Raw genomic sequence first — 16,361 nt, forward strand, 5'->3', positions numbered from 1 at the left:
AGAGATAGTCTCGAGCTTCCTGCACATCCCGGAGAAAAGAAGCCGCAGCCCCGGCAGCCCCGGCAGCCCCGGCAGCCCCGCCTGCTGGCGGCCAGTCCACCGCACGAAAAGCGCGCGCTGCCCGAGAAGCTGCGGGGCGAGAACGCTCCCCGCCGGGCGTCCCAGCTGCTTCTCATCTCGCCGCCCCGAACTCGCAACTGACGGATTCCGACAAGTGGGAGGCGGCAAGTGGAGATATTCGCAACAACCGCGGAAAGTTACTCCAGCCCGTGGGGGGCGGGGGGGTAGGGGGGCCCGGCCGGAAAGTGAAGCGGAGAACTTGGCCAAACGCGCGCGGTCGCGGGACGCGAGGGGCCGGGCTCGCTGGCCCCGGCGCGCCTGGCGGCGGCTGCCGGCATCTGGAGGCCGGGACTCGGGCTCTGGCCACCGAGACCCGAGCCCCCCGCACCCGCACAACTTTCTCCTCCGAGGGTCCCGCGGCGCGTCCCGGGAGGAGCGCGGAGCGGAAAGCGCACTCACCTGCGGCGCTCTGAGCCCGGGCGCCGGGCAGCGGCGGCAGCTGCAGCCGCAGGAGCAGGCTGAGGGCGAGCGCGGCGAGGCTCGCCATCCGGGCGGCGGCGGGCGGCTCAGCCCCTTTCCGCGGGGGCCGGGGCCGGGACTGGGGCGGGCGCGGGGTGGCCCCGCATCGCCGGCGCGGCCGCGGGCTGTGCGCGCCCTGGGCGCCGGGCGGGCTCCGCCGGGTTCCCGGAGTCGGCGCCGCTGCGCTCCAAGCCGAGGCGCGGCGCGAACTGAGGAGGGAGGCTGGGCGGGGGCGGGACGCGGGGGGGTGGGGGGGCGTTCCGGGGGGCGGTGTCCCCCGAGTCCTAACGCCGCCGCCGACGTCGCCCGCCCTGGCGCTCCGCCTGGGCCGCGCACACACCCTCGCGCGCACGCCCGCGCCAGGCACACGCTCGCCCTCAGTGGGGTTGGCCGGCTCGGCGCCTCTCGCACAGTCACGCGCCCACACACATCCCTCCACCCGCACACACACCCGCACGCACACGCCCCGCAGCTTCCTCGCCTCTTTGCCCAGCGCTGCGCCACGCAGCCAAGCATCGTCTGCCGGCTGGGGCGCAGGTACGGGGAGGGGGGGGAGGGAGGAGAGGAGGGAAAAAGGGGAAAAGGGAACAGCTTTTTGAACTCGGAATGGGAGAACAGGTGAGCGAGGGCGGGGGGGGGGGGGGGGGGGGCGGGTAGGTGCGACGGGGGAAAGGGGGGAGGAAGCCAGGTGAATGGGGTGGAGGTCGGGGGTCGGCGGAACGGGCATCTGCCCTAAACTGGGGCAGGCATTTGCTGGCGAGGGTCTCAGGCCCGCCCTGAGATGAGAATTTCACCTAAGAGTCAGCACCTCCCCACCACACACACACACACACACACACACACACACACACACACGCTTCTGGGTTCATGGCTGACCACGCTGCTATCACCAGCCCCCCCACCCCTCCCGCCTCCCATCAGCCGCCCAGGTATCCCTCTTATTCACCTACATCTCTCCCTTGTCCTCACCCCCACGTTGGAGGCACAAAGCGGCACCCCTTTCTCTTGCTACCTTACCCCCTTCCCTTTCTCCAGAAACTGAACCATGTAGCTTTTTCCTTTTTCTTCCTGGTCTGAACAAAGACCTGCTTGGGGCTGAGAACCATAGATCAGAGTCAAAGCTGTCCCTTGGCTGAGACTCTCTGCTCTCCTGGGAGCGGGGCTCATGGACCCTGGCCTGGGGTGGGGGGTGGGGGACTGGGCTCTATAAACCAGGGGCAGGGACACCTGGGCAATGCTCAAGGGACTTACTCCTCGAACGTGGCCAAAGCTTCCTCCTTCTGTGTCAGGACAGCAAGACCGACCCCCCCCCCCCAACCTCATCCTTGTTGGGATTCCAAGAATAGGACTGGACAGACTTTGGGGGCGAGATATGATCAGGCATGGCCAGGATTTCCATAGTGGGGAGCCCCAGTTCTGGATTGAGCTGCTACAGCAGAGAACACCTCTCTCCCCCAGTTTCCACCAGGTGGAGTGGGTCAGTCCCCTTGAAGGAGATCCATTAACACCCCCCACCCCTCACTTGTAATCCTAGGCCCTTGCTTCCATCCTCTGACTCCCACCACTACCCCCACCTTCAAAAGGTGAAGGGCGTGGACTGGTCTATTGGAATAGCCAGTGTGTGTGTGTGTGTGTGTGTGTGTGTGTGTGTGTGTGTCTCACTCACACACACACACACACACACAAACACTGCCAGGCAGGCTTCTCAATGTCCTGGTTCCCAGACCCCTGTCGGGGGAAGTGGGATTGCACAGATGGGGATGGTGGGAACTTTGAGTGGGACCTTTCACAGGCTGCCTCAGGGATTCTTAATAATTCTACAAATACTTAACGGAGCACTTAACCGGGCGCCTTGCTCTGTGCTAAGTCTCTGGGGAAGCAGAGATGAATGGCCCTCAGGACATTTGGAAGGGGAGATCCCTTAGGCTCAGAGCTAAACTGCTGGCTGTTCCCTACCCTCATCCAGGGCCTGCAGAGAGGCCTGACCCCAGCCCATGACGTATGACCCTAGGCACGGCTGACCCCAGCCCATGACCTATGACCCTAGGCATGGCTGATCGCAGGGCACGGCCAGACCTAGGACAGCAGGCCGTTTCTAAGCCAGTAATGAGCTTGGTGTCACACTTCTAACTTGTCCCCTCTCCCTTGGGCTCCTATTCATTCCCTCTCGAGCTTTCTGAGAAGTATAAACAGCAGTTCTCAGTGTCTTCAGAGCACACGCCCTCCTGCACCCTCCTGAGCCTCCCACTATGTTATATCGCTGCCCGAAAAGCTCCCAGGTCTGAATGGGGCTCATGGGGCCCCGAGAAAGGCTCCATTTCAAAGGTCGAGCTGGAGGAGCAAGCCCCAGGCTGTACGTGCCCTCGGCTCCAGGCTGTACGTGCCCAGGGTGCGCCCTGGCCCTCTGTGCTGTCCCAGCCGCCCTGCGCATCCAGAAACGGCCCCTCTCTTCTTTCAGGAGCACCGGCTCTCACCTGCTCCCAGCAGGGCTCTGGCACCAGGCACACCGCTGAGCTTTGGCACCTGCTGTTCCCTCTGCCTGGACCACCCTTCCCAGCATCGTTTCCCAGGTAAACTCACACTGGTCCTTAAGGTTTCCTGTAAATCTTTGGCCAAGACGCACTTCCTGCCCAAGACCTGCTGCCAAGGCCCTGGGCTGGCCGCTGTGGCGATGCTTTTCACACTGTAGGGATGTGGTTTCTCCCCTTGGTCAGTTCCACAAACCCCAGTTCTCACTTGACAGGGCTGCTGGGTGACGGGAGGGAGAGGGCTGGCTCAGGCCACAGATGCCTCAAGCCAGGCCCCCTCTGAACTGGCTTCTCCCCTCCTCCTTCACAGGAGCCCAGTGCCCATTAGAAAAGAGGGGCTGCTTCCCTGTCTGCCCCCATCAGCCTGGGAAGCTCAGGGCTGGGCTCGGCCTCAGTGCTGGAGCCAGGAGCTGGAGCGGGTGCAGTGGCATTCTCCCCCTTTAATTCTGCCCAAGAAGGCAGCCTCTTACCTTGGGGTGGCTCGGCCCTTAACCCTTGGGGACCTTTGGCCAGACCTCTCTGGGCCTCAGTTTCCTTATCTGCAGTGGCCTCCCTTTCAGCCCTGGTCGGGGCCGAGACAGGAGTGGTCAGACATTTTAGCTGCAGATCTCTTCATCCCAGCAGTCTGAGGGGAGGCCTGCACCTCGGGGCATCCTGTCAACAGTCGAGCTTGCGGTCTGCCGCGTGCCAGGGACCGCAGGCTGTGGGCTTGCAGCTTGGAGCTTACAGTGTGGGGAGGAGACTGGACGGAGAGAAGGAGGGAAAGGGCGGGGAGAGGCAGAGATGGCCTCCCTCTGTCCCCCAGCCCCTCCCCTGTCCCCAGGGATAGTCAACCCTCTGGTGGGGAGCAATGCATGGGGCGGGGGAACTGGGGAGACACGCTGGGCCAAGGTGCCTCGCTTCCCCAATGGGAAAGGCAGGTGGCATAGCTACTGTTTTATTCCCATCTTACGAATGAGGAAACTGAGGCTCAAAGAGGGCAACGACCCTGTGTAAGGAGGTGGCCAAGGAATGGCCACTCCACTAGAGAGAGTCTTTTATCTTCTTAGTGCGAAGCAGGCGCCACTAGCCATTTCCATTTAAAAGTTAGAAATTCCATTTTTAGTCATACTAACCACACTTCAGGTGCTCAGTGGCCACGTGTGGCCAGTGGCTGCCATATTGGAGAGCACAGATATAGCACATTTCCATCATCACAGAAAATTCTGTTAGTGCTGCTCAAGACTGCCCATGGCTGCTTTTTCTAGAAAGTTCCAGGTGACTGTGCTGCTCTAGAACAGAGGTCAGCAGACTACTCCCGGTTCGGCCCACCTCCTGGGTTTATAAATAAAGCTTTATTGGAACACATCCTGCGTATTTGTTTACACATTGCCTGTGGCTGCTGTCTGTGCCATAGAGCAGCGCTGAGTCACTGTGGCAGATTCCGGCAATGCCCACAGAAGGAAATGGTTGACTCGTGAGGTTACCCTTGTCTTGCCCTTTACAGAAGTTTGCCGGCCCCCTCTCTCCAGGCAGTCTCACCGCACCGTCTGACAATCATTGGTCTAAAGCTGGTTCTCGGAGTGTGAGCCTTGGACCAGCAGCACCAGCAGCACCTGGGAACCTGTTAGAAATGCACATTTTCAGGCCCCATCCCTGACTTAGGGAATCAGAAATGCTGGCGGTGGGGCCCAGGAACCTGTGTTTTAACCAGCTTCCCTGGACCTTCTGATGCAGACTCAAGTTGAAAACCACTCATCCAAACACCATGCAGGAAAAGCCACCCAGTGACGGGCACAGGGAAGGTGCTGCTCGGCTCCCGTGGGAACAGAGGAGTTTGGAAAGATGTCAGAAGAGTTACAGCCCATTTGCTGCCCGGCCCCTCTGCAGTGATGAGGCCGGCCCACCGCCAGCAGGAGAGGACCTCCCAGCCGCGCCTGTGCCCATGCCCAGGCCCCCTCCCCCCACCCGCCGGCAGCCCCGCCCTCCCGCAGGGTTGTCAGCACATTCAGAGCTGTCTCCACACATAAATTCATGGACCAGCTGTCTCTTTTAATCTGGTTGCAAGATGAAACCATTAATGGATGTCAGACACATTGGCAATGATCTCTTCATTAATTATTTCCTCCTTTCTGAGGAAAAAAAAATTAGTAACAAGCCACCATCAATAATTCAAAAATACAAGTTAACCTTTCTATTAACAGAGTGGCTTCTGCACACACCACGGACTTTTCAGAGCCGGTAGTTCTGGCTTGAATAATGTTTTTATGGCGGGAACATTAGTGCTGTCTGTCAAGACACGCAATTATAAATAACCCACATGCAACTTAGAAACGCTAAGTATTTTTCAAGTGTAACCTCATGAGCCAACCATTTTGCTCTGTAATAACGTGCTGTATCCAGGGATAGGGCTGCGTCCACCAGCAGGACTTGACGGGGGAAGTATTTGCAGGGCGAGGCCCTCGTGGTTAGAAAGATTTCCCTTGTGGCGACCCACTGCTTCGAAGCCGGCTCCTCTCTCTGGGGACACGAAGAAGCCCGATTTTGGTGACTGGTTTGGATGTCAGCAGGCTCTGGGAAGCATCCTCTATCCCTTACACCCTTCCTGCCCCTCCTCTTAGATGATTTTCAGGCCCCCAACACCTCGTTCCTTCTCTAGAACATGCTACGTTTGGGGTGAGGCCTTGCACCTGCCCACATCCCCCAGGCCTCCGTTTACCACCGAGGTGACCATGAACTGCTCTCCTGCTCCAACTCTGTTTCTCCACCTGTGAAATCGGGGTGATTATTTCTACCTCGCTGAGCTGAGTGGGAATTAAGTGAGTTAATGGAGGTGAAACACCTACAAGGCTTGTCCCACTCAAAAGATACTTTCTTTTCTATTCCAAGTCGTAGATTGGCCACACCACCCAGCCTTGACTCCAGGCCAACTGTCGCAGACATCTGGGTGACAACACAGCGTGGAGAGCCAGCTGCTTCGTCCTTGGGCCAGAGCACCAGCACATGGTCCAGACTATTGGCAAGCAGACCTCCGTGCCGGAGAGGTCCTGCATGGAATGCCGGACGGCGGCTCACTTTGCCTAAGTGGGCTCTGCCAGACAGCTGTTTCTCTTAATTAAACACACACACACACACACACACAATTAAGTGATGTGTGCCAGGCACCGTCCATGGGTGTTCATGTCTCTAACCTGTGCCCAGCCTCTTGCTGAGCAGTGGGGATGCCAAGCTGAGAGGTCCCGCCAGCACACAGGGTCAGGGTGGTGGCAGTGTCAGGGTTTGACTAATGGCCTCAAACATGACTAAGATATTGCCCCAGCCTGGACTTCTTGCCTCCAGGAAAGTGGTTCTCTAATGAAGCAGGAAAAAAAGCCTCTGCTCTCCCAGCAGCCTGGTGTCTTGGAGGTGGACTTGGGTCTTGTCAGAGCACTGAGCTCCCCCGGAACTCTCAGCCCCTCTCCTTGTCCCTGACCCCATCCCCAGATTCAGGAGGGTCCCAGGTAGTCAGGGACTCACCAACCACAGGTGGAGTGAATTTGTTGCTTCTCACATCTCCCAGTGAGCTCAGCTCAAACCTCAGCTCCTCTCCGCCTCCTCTCCCCAACCACACCCTACACAGCAGTCAATGAGACCATCATTCCACAGCCTTGTCACCCGCCAGCTTAAAACGCTTTGCGCATGCCCCATGGCCCTCAGAATAAACTCCGTCACTGGCTGGGCCTTGCCTGCCTTTCTGAGCCCATTCCTCCTGAATTCACCTTGAACTCCCCCTGCATGGAGCCCTCACCAGGTAGAGAAGGAACAAAGGGCATTCTGGGAAGCTGGAACAGCTAGGCAAATGTTCACAGATGTGAGAGTCTGAGCATTCAAATAGGACACCTGGAGAGGGTGTGGTGGGCAAGCGGATGGTACTCTCCACATCGGTCCATGGGACACGCCCACTCCAGAACCACTCAGGGTGTTGGTTAGTATCACGTGGAACCGAATCAGAATTTCTAGAGCAGGGGTAGGCAACCTTCTTTCTGCCAAGGGCAAATTGGATATTTATCACATCATTCTCGGACCACACAAAATTATCAACGTAAAAATTAGCCTGCTATATTTGGTCCAACATTTAATTAACTCACCCTTAATGCCTTGGCAGGGCCAGACCAAATGATAAGGCCCGCGGGCCGGACAGTCCCAGCCCTGCTCTAGAGGTTGAGGCTCAGGAGTTTGAGTTTTAACTTGGACACTGGCACGTTGGTGAATGGCTGATCAGTGTCAGGAACAAGGGGAGGTGAGAGCCTCCAGGGACAATGCTGAGCCTTCTGAGGCCAGGTCTGCATCTTGACCGAGTCTGTGTCTCTGGCACCTATAAGGGCTTAGAGCAGTGGTTCTCAACCTTCTGGCCCTTTAAATACAGTTCCTCATGTTGTGACCCAACCATAAAATTACTTTTGTTGCTACTTCATAACTGTAATGTTGCCACTGTTATGAATCATAATGTAAATATCTGATATGCAGGATGGTCTTAGGCGACCCCTGTGAAAGGGTCGTTCGACCGCCAAAGGGGTCGCGACCCACAGGTTGAGAACCCCTGGCTTAGAGGATGAGCACTGAGCCTGGAACACATACATACATTGTACTTTAGGCAAGATTCCTTGAGGCCATCCAACTCCAACAAGCAGTGAAAACACAGGGATCCAGTGATGCATTTAGCTGAACAGCTCATGAGCACGTTCAGGCAAAGCTGGATCCAGGGACTCAATTGCCATTCATTCTCTCTCCCCACCCACCGCTCTCCGTCTTAGTTGTGCTTCTCTCAGTGGGTAGTCAGGGACATTGGACAATGAAAGGTCCATAAATAGTTCTCACAGCTTAGCACTGTCACTAAAAGAGAGAGAGAGGCCACTTGCAACACCCTTGCCAAACTTTAGTGAAGACGCTGGCTGATTAGAGTCACATTCCATTTCCTGAGACAATCAGTTTGGCCAGGGAAGTGGTGGGGAAGACAGTGCTCTCATTGGCCAGCCTCGGTCATTGTTCACCCCTCTATATTGGGGATGGTCACCATAACTGCCCCCCAGTGAAGCCTGATGGAGGGGGGAGGAGTGTTTTCTCCACGGGATCTTGGGTAGTCAGGTGACATCTATCCACCTCACTTATGCATCAAGATGTTCATTAACCTCTTTAATGTGTGGTCTATAAACCTACCCACGCACACAAGGTCTGCCCTCTACTTATCTACCCCTCCTCCCACCCCACACCCCATTCAATTCCCATACCTACATAGATCCCCCCTGAATTTTACACAGCCTCCCTCCCCTTCCTCTGTGCCAAAGCCGAAGTGTTATCCTCAAAATGTTCTCCACCAGCCAGCTACTCCATCGCCAAGCCAGTGAAATAAATAATTCTTTCCATTTCAGAGAATGGCATCTGTTTTAATTTTTTTTTTACTATGCTACACAGAAAGACATTTCACCCAAAATGATAGCAGCAAGCTTCAGCCCCAGAATGTCCCTCGCCCCTCCTGGACCCGACGGGATGATGGGGGAGGAAGCCCAAGCCAACGACATCTTTCCTTGGCTTGACAGGGCAGACTGCTCACGGTTATCCAAGCCATTCTCACGTCAAGGAAGACGTTGATAAATCATTATTTCTCTAAGCTAAAAAAAAAAAAAAAAAGTGCTAATACCTCAAGGCAGAATGAGAGTGAGTTTGTTGAAATGAATGTGAAGAATGGAGGGTACGATCTTGGAATGTAAAGCCACAGGAAATACCGTCTGGGAACACAGAAATCATCTGTCTTATCTGGAAGCCTGTCTCCAGAGTGGCAAGTGGAAGGACTGGTTGGAGGACAGAGTGGGCCCCGTGCTCTGGGGAGGGGGCTGCAGGGCAGGGGGGCCGAGATGTTGCTTTACCCCAAAACACCATGCATCACTGGCTGCCACTGAAGCTTAAAGACTGGTCATCTTGGGGATGCTCCCCTTGGTTTTGCCTCTGCCTTCCTGACATGCTTGAACTTGAGTTTGCTGTGAAGCAGGCCTGCAGCCAGGAGCCTTATGCATGATTCATCCTACAATTCTCTTATTATTCCCCCATTTACGGGGGGGGGGGGGGGCTGAGGCACAAGGAGGTTTGGTGTCTGATAGTGTATTTAGTTTTTGCTTTCCTCTCATCATCTCCTGGACCTTTTAAAATTGTGTTAATCGTATCTCCAAACCACACACCAGGAATATTAGAATTAGCAGGAAACTTCAAGCGCGACCATCTCAAACCCCTTGTCAGTTTACAGACATTTCAATAGCACTTTTCCAGTAAACAAAAATAAGTTAAGTTCCATTTACCCAGAAGCCAGATTCCCTGTAATCAGTTCTAAGCAAGGTTCTCCCCTGAGCAGGAGGACGCACAGGTGTAGTTTGGGTTGATTTTGTTTCTTTGAGGCTTTGTTTTTCAAATGTCTCAGGCCTTTCCTACTGCGGGAGAAACTGAGATATGATCATGAAAACCCTATAGTCCCCAAAAGTCCCCACATTAACAAAGGTGATGCTCCCCAGGGCTCAGGGGCAGTCAGAGCCTCTGCTCCAGATACCCGCCCTCGGTATGATTCTTGTTTCCTGTGTGAAGAACATTAAGGGCCCGTGAATGTTGTAAAATATAAATGCATGGAATTTCACAACCACTCAATAATCAGGTTTCTCCATTCTGATAGGAGTAAAAAGAAAAAAATCCAGAATTGGCAAATGTTAAATATTTCCTTGCCACTAATAATGCTTCCCCCTCCTTTCCTTCTTTCCCTCCTATAACTCTTCTAACGTGAATTTATTTTCTATTTGAAAGCCAATCTCACTGGTTATTAGATATTCTCCCCGCTGTCGCTATCAGTAAATTATTAAACAGCTGACCAAGCTTTGTTTTAAAATGATTCTCTTATGAAGCTCAGTGATACATTTGCCATGAATACTGAATGGCCCCGCGGTCCCTAAGGACACGTGAATGATTCCTGTTTACTACCTGTAGCAAAACGTGCGGGCAATTAGCAGTAAGAACTTGACTTGGATCATGGTCACGAACGAGGCCTGTACCTCATTTACCCGGCTCTCTCTTTACTCAATAGACTTCCGCCTGGGAGAAGCCTGTTCAGTTTCTAGCCCATGTCACGAAGTAGCATATAGACCTGCCTTTTGTCATTCCTCACCTCTTTTCTTGTCCCCCCACCCTTGGGCCTCCATATACCTGTGGGGATCCCCTCCTTATATAAAGAAGCAGCTGGTTTTGAGTGAATTTCCCTGTAAAGAAAACAAACTTGATCCCCATCAAGTTAACCTGACCTGTTTGTGGCTCCACTTCCTCATCTGCAAAATGGAAATCAGAATTCCTACCTCCTTCATGGAAACAGCGCTGAGCACAGTGCCTGGCAGGCAGTAAGCACTCAGGAGCTGGGAGCTACTTTTTCCCCCACTGACTCCCGCACAAGCCCAGACTCTCCAGGTTGTAAGCGACAGAGACCCAAAGTCACTTCAGCCAAAGAGGACACGCATTAGTTTAATCAAACATTGGTTAATCAATCAAGCTCTAACCAGGAAAACAGAAACTGCTTCGGGTATTTACAACAGGAAACTGGTTATACAGGTGATAGGGGAGCTGAGAGCCCCCAAAAGGATAGGAAGGTAACAGAAATACACACAAGCAAAAAGCCAGGGAAACAAGGGCACGTGGTCATACATGGAGGCGGGATCAGGACAGCTGTATCCAGGAAGAGCAGAAACCAAGGAGGACACTTCTTTGCTCCTGGAGAGAGAGGAAGGAAGTCCCTTGCATCTCCTTTCCCGCTGCCCTTCCAGCATCCCATCAGCTCCTCCCATTGGCCAGACCCAACTGGAAGCCAGCGGAAACAGGAGTCAGGGAAAACCCAACTCCAGATTGTCTGCGTCCACAGCATGTGCCGGTAACCACTCTAACATAATGTCTCCCTATATAACCCCATGAACACCACCCCCACTTGAGGATACCTGGGTTATAGTCCCTCCCCAGAGGCTGTGATCAGCCCTGTCCTTGGTCCTAAGGGATGTCAGGGGCCCCAGTTGGGTGGTGGGTTCTTCATTGCATTATAATTCCTGGGAATGTCCACCAGACGCGCTCCTGTGAAGCACCCTGCATCCAGCATGACGTTGTCAGCCTTGAGCACCCGTTGGGAGTTACGACAAAGAAGTGGCGGGGCTCCAGGGACAGGATGGTACCCTTAGGACTCAGCCCCAGGCGTTGCTGGGTCAGGAAGGACCAGGAGTCACTTGAGGAAAGCAAGCCTTCACTTTGCTCCCACGTGAATGTATTTTTTTAAAAAAAATAAACATTGAAAAGTGGATGCCGAATCTGGAAACCAGGCTCCGCGAGGCCCAAGTGCAGAATCCAGGTTGAATAATCCATCTGATCTTTCAATGAATGATCCTATTTTGCAGCAGGTTCTGGAAGCAATCTGCTGTATCTTGTTAGGAAATCTAAGTCTATGAATGAGGGGAGGTTCCGTGGAGACTGTGGAGTCAAGACTGGGTGCTGTTCACCCCCAGAAGCACTGGCTCGCATACCCAACCCTCCTTCCTCAGCGCCCGCGTCCCGAAGCCTCGAGTGAAAGAGCATCTTCTCTGTGGGAAAGATTTCAGTCTGTGGAATCCGTCTCTTGATAAGGCAGTAATTACTGGGGCAATTTTCACAGATACAAAGGCATTTTTAAATAATTTTAATTATTCAAAGGCCTGATTAATTATCTAGCCCCTGCATCAGAGGCCAAAGAGGGATAAAACTGTATCAAAACGGCTGCCGTGCCGGGGGGCGGGGAGAATTCAGTGCCCTCTTGCAGAAAGCTCCGCTCTGACTCTGCAGCTGCAGTTCTGAGCCCTGTGCGGTGCTCAGAGGGTGGGCCCTGGGCTGGACCTCAGGAGGCCTGGGCTCCAGGCCTGTCTCCACACTGACCTCTGCATTCTTGTCTAATTCCCTTCCCCTTATCAGAACTCCATAAAACTAGTGGGGGGCAAAGAGAGGGGGGTACAATAGATGGCCTCTGGGACTCTGTCAAGTGCTGACATTCTATTGCAACATGGGACCTTTTTAAAGTATGGGAAATTTTTCTAGGACAATGAAAATCCAGGCGAAGTTCATGAGCATGGAAGGGCTCTGATCATACTTGAGGTTGAGGTTGGACGCCTATGAGGACTAAATTAGTGTGGGGAGAGACCTGTCAGGCAGATGGGTGTGTCCCTAAATAAATGCCTACTCTTGGATGGAAAAACGTCACCCCCATTCACTGAGCGTTTATTGAGCACCTCACATGTACCTGTGGCCCTGCGTGCAGCATTGTAGAGACGCAGGCTCTGCCTTCAAGTGCTTGCTAGGGGAAGGATGCCTTGCTCAGAAGGTAGTCCCACTGATGGTCTATTTGCATGATGACATCAGAATATTCTAGAAGCAGAGATACTGTCCACTTTTACTGACATGGTAAGTCATGCTGCCAGCCTCTGTGTACACCCTCTCTGCCCGCAGATGCAGTGATGGGCCATCTCCTTAAGCGTGTGCCTTGTGTGGGCTGATGCTTTCCTCGGTGGGTGACTGCCTCACCTCCACATAGCTCCCTACACTCCCCCCTCGCTTTGGTCGAGGTTTAAGTGTTGGCAATCCCATAACACGTCCCAGATGTGAAATTTTCAATCAACGTTGGGACTGCTGACAAAGACCCTCCAGTTTGTTCTCTTGGTGGTTCCTCCAGCACCCCACAGGGCGTTCCTGCTGGGCTGCCTCCTGCATGAACCCCGGAGCAGGGTTGCCTGCTTTGAGTCCTTGCTCTGTTGTTCCCTGGCAGACACATAAGCTGTCTATGCCTCAGTTTCCCTATATGAAAAATGTATTGTTATAAAGATTAAAGTTAGCCAGGCTGGCAGGGCTCAGTGGTTGAGAGTCGACCTATGAATCAGGAGGTCACAGTTCAATTCCCGGTCAGGTCATATGCTTGGATTGCGGGCTCGATGCCCAGTAGGGGGTATGCAGGAATCAGCCAATCAATGAGTCTCTCTCATCATTGATGTTTCTATCTCTCTCTCCCTCTCCCTTCCTCTCTGAACTCAATAAAAATATATTTTATAAAAGATTGAAGTATCTGCTCATAATAGATGTGATATGGATAAATAGCTATGTTACTTTATGCAGTTTTCCTCAGTTCCATAGGATTCAGTTACTCCATGTCTAAAATGGGACAATAATCTTTATGTACTAATTCAACAAATATTTACTGAGGTCCTACTAGTAGCAGTCACTGTTGTGGGAGCGTAAGATGCCACACTAAATAAAACAAGATCCCTGTTCTCATAGAGTTTGCATTGTCATGGGCAGAAGGGACAGTCGGAACACCCAAATAAATGTGTGATATGGAAAAAACATAAAGCAAATTAATGTTGCAGTGGTGTGTGGAGTGGTCAGGAAAGGCCTTTCTGAAGTGATGACACTTGAGCAGTGACCTGAGTCAATGGAACAAGTGATCTGGAGGCAGAAAGTGAATTGAAGCCACAGGGAACAGCAGGTGCAAAGGGCCTGAGGTGGGACCATGCATGACACGTGCAAAGGACAACTACGAGACCACCATGGATGGAGAAGAGTTGGAGAGGAGAAGGTGGCTGGTGAGATGCCCAGGGGGAGACGCAGAGGCCAGGGCAGAACATGGAGTGTGTCCTAAATGTGCGTGGAAGCCACTAGAGCGACTTGAGGGGAGGGTGGCCAGGGCCAACACGCATACAGATTACTGTACTGAAGGCAGAAGGTGATGCGCTGTGGGAACACAACGTGCCCAGCAAGTTAGACGAGATGAGTTCTTTCAGACTCAGGAGAACAACAGAAGTTGCAAGGAGCAGAGTAGATGGGAGGAAGCCACCGTTTCAAATGAAAGGAAATCTGCGAACATGACACGTACAGGATATATTTGCTGATCTGCCCATCCATTCACTTACCAGTGTCCCCTCTTTGTGCTATGCCCTGGACTAGCTGCTAAGGACTCAGTGGCGCCTGAAATCCAGCCCAGTGCCTGTCTTCAGTGAGCTCACAGTGCCAGCCAGCAGGAGGGAGGAGATGGGACTGCTGGTACCTCCTGTCCAGCCACTAAGACCCCAGGTTGGTTTGTTGCTGCAGCGTAGCATAGCTAGGTGCGCCCTCCAGCGCTGAATGAGGTGCTGATCATGCGCCGGCTCCTCTCACAGAGAGGCAGGTGCTTATCTCACATGTCACCATGACGTGATGATTCTCCCTCTGACCGAGACACTCCGTCAGTAAACCCACTTCACCTTTACAGTCATCCTCGGGGAGACCTGTGGTGCATCTGGCCACTGTAATAGTGCCAAGCTCCTCCCCATGGTGCGTTGTCCCAGAGGAAAAAATGAAAAACAAAAAAATACGGAAAATCCATCCTAAGATAAAAAGTCATTCCAAAGGACGGCTGTCTAGCTTTCGTGCCAACCAAGCTCTTGGCGGAGCTCTTACTCCGTGCCGGGGACTTTGCTAAGTGCTTCACGATAATTAGCTCATTTAATCTTCACAACAGTCCGCCGTCACCCTGCACAGAGAGCCTTCACCTTACTCCTCCCGTGCGCGAGGCCTGGCTCCCGGCTGCCAGCACGCGCGCTGCTTCGCATGAGGGTTTTTCTCCTCCTGACGGAGCCCATTTTACAGCTGGCAGGGCAAAGCAGAAGTGAGGGAATGGACACCCCGCCCCTGCATGTGCACACACACACACACGCATGTGCACACGTCACACACACACATGCACTCACACACAAGAGAAGCCCTCAGAGAAGGATGAATGGGAGTCCGTGGATGAACCCCAGCCCCTTCACCTCTTCGGCGTGTGTTCTGCTCTGTGGTGCGTGTTTCACAGTTCCCCAGGCTCCCCAGTGGGATCGAGTGCCAGTCCCCCACACTGGTGGCTTGCTCAGTAACTCACTGTCGAGTGGCCATTCTCTTTCTTTCCTGTCTCCGTTTACCCTTCATCTACTGCTACCTCCCAGTTAACTTCTTGCTCTTAAATCCAGGTCTCAGGGTCTGTTCCTGAGGCTACCGATTAAGATACAGCCCTGGGAGGTGGGGAGGTACCATACTGTCAACCTTATTTGGCAGCCGAGAAAACTAAAACAGAAAGGTTGAATAATTATCCCAACGTCACAGAGCTGGTAAGCAGCAGGTGCTGGTGCAAATCCAGCCACTGGGCTCCAAAATTCACGCTATGAACCCCGACACTCGCTGCCTCTGGCTGGGAGAACAGCCCAAACCACAGCTTCATTGAATCGGCTTTGTGAGACACGCAGCTTGGTGAGCTGCGAGGATTCATCTACAAGCTCCTCTTTGGCGATCCAGCATGTAATTCAGAAGGGAGTTTGAGACGGTATTTGCTGTGATTTTCAATGCAGGGGCAGCCACACGGTGATCCATCAGCCAGCTCTTTTTGACAGAGAATTGATCTCCCAGGTCAGGAAGCAAACCCCAATTTACGTGGGATGCACTCGGAATGCACCCGCTTACGAGCACAAGGAAGATAAAGCAGAGTCAGTGACAGTTCTTGTCAACGAGCTTGTTCTGGCAAGAGGGGAGATGTGCGCGCTCTGGGCTGAGTGCCGCCGCTGACACTCCAGATGCACGCTTCTTCGTGTGATAAACACTTTGCCAGTGTCTTTTAGCCCTGCCTGTCAGTGCCATGACGTGTCCAAGTCCTCTCTTGATCTGGCATCTTCATCCAATGGCACAAAAGCAAAATGAGTACTTACTTGGTTCCCGGACCATCAACCATTTTCTTTCTTTTAAACTAGATCTCTCTGATTTTTCAATTTTGCTTCGTGTCTGGATGAGTAATTTCAGAACCAGGAGGTTGGTGAAGTCTGAGCTTCCTCACTCAGATTTCTTGCCTTTGCACAGAAAGAAAAGCCCGTTGTAGCAAATTGTCTGTATGATTCATTCATCACAGGCACTGATGAAAAATTTTTTCCTTAAAGACATTTCGAAGATCCTGGACCATTATGGTAGGAAATAAGCCCAGAAAGAGAGACAAGAAGACACAAAGATTTAATATTAGATTTATTTTGTCATTAGAAAAGCTTATTCCTTTTGCTTTTTGGGTGAAATCTGAGATATAGACGATGAGAAATTGAAGAATGAGAGATCTGATCAAAACTGCCTCAGCTGGCCAAAAGATTAACGTTTTTAAAATACAAATTTATTTTTCTTGTGGCAAGATTTCTGTTCTTTATGCATACCTTAGAGAAATTA

General features: G+C 52.9%; 1 long non-coding RNA gene across 1 annotated transcript; it reads left to right on the forward strand.

The window, feature by feature from the left end:
* Positions 1-889: 889 nt before the first annotated feature.
* On the forward strand, positions 890-7,537 carry LOC118663554. The gene is made up of 3 exons (XR_004970076.1): positions 890-1,116; positions 3,038-3,149; positions 5,976-7,537. It is a non-coding gene; the product is annotated as an uncharacterized LOC118663554 (long non-coding RNA).
* Positions 7,538-16,361: the final 8,824 nt, after the last annotated feature.

The sequence above is a fragment of the Myotis myotis genome, unplaced genomic scaffold, assembly GCF_014108235.1.
Source record: "Myotis myotis isolate mMyoMyo1 unplaced genomic scaffold, mMyoMyo1.p scaffold_m19_p_9, whole genome shotgun sequence".
NCBI lineage: Eukaryota > Metazoa > Chordata > Mammalia > Chiroptera > Vespertilionidae > Myotis > Myotis myotis.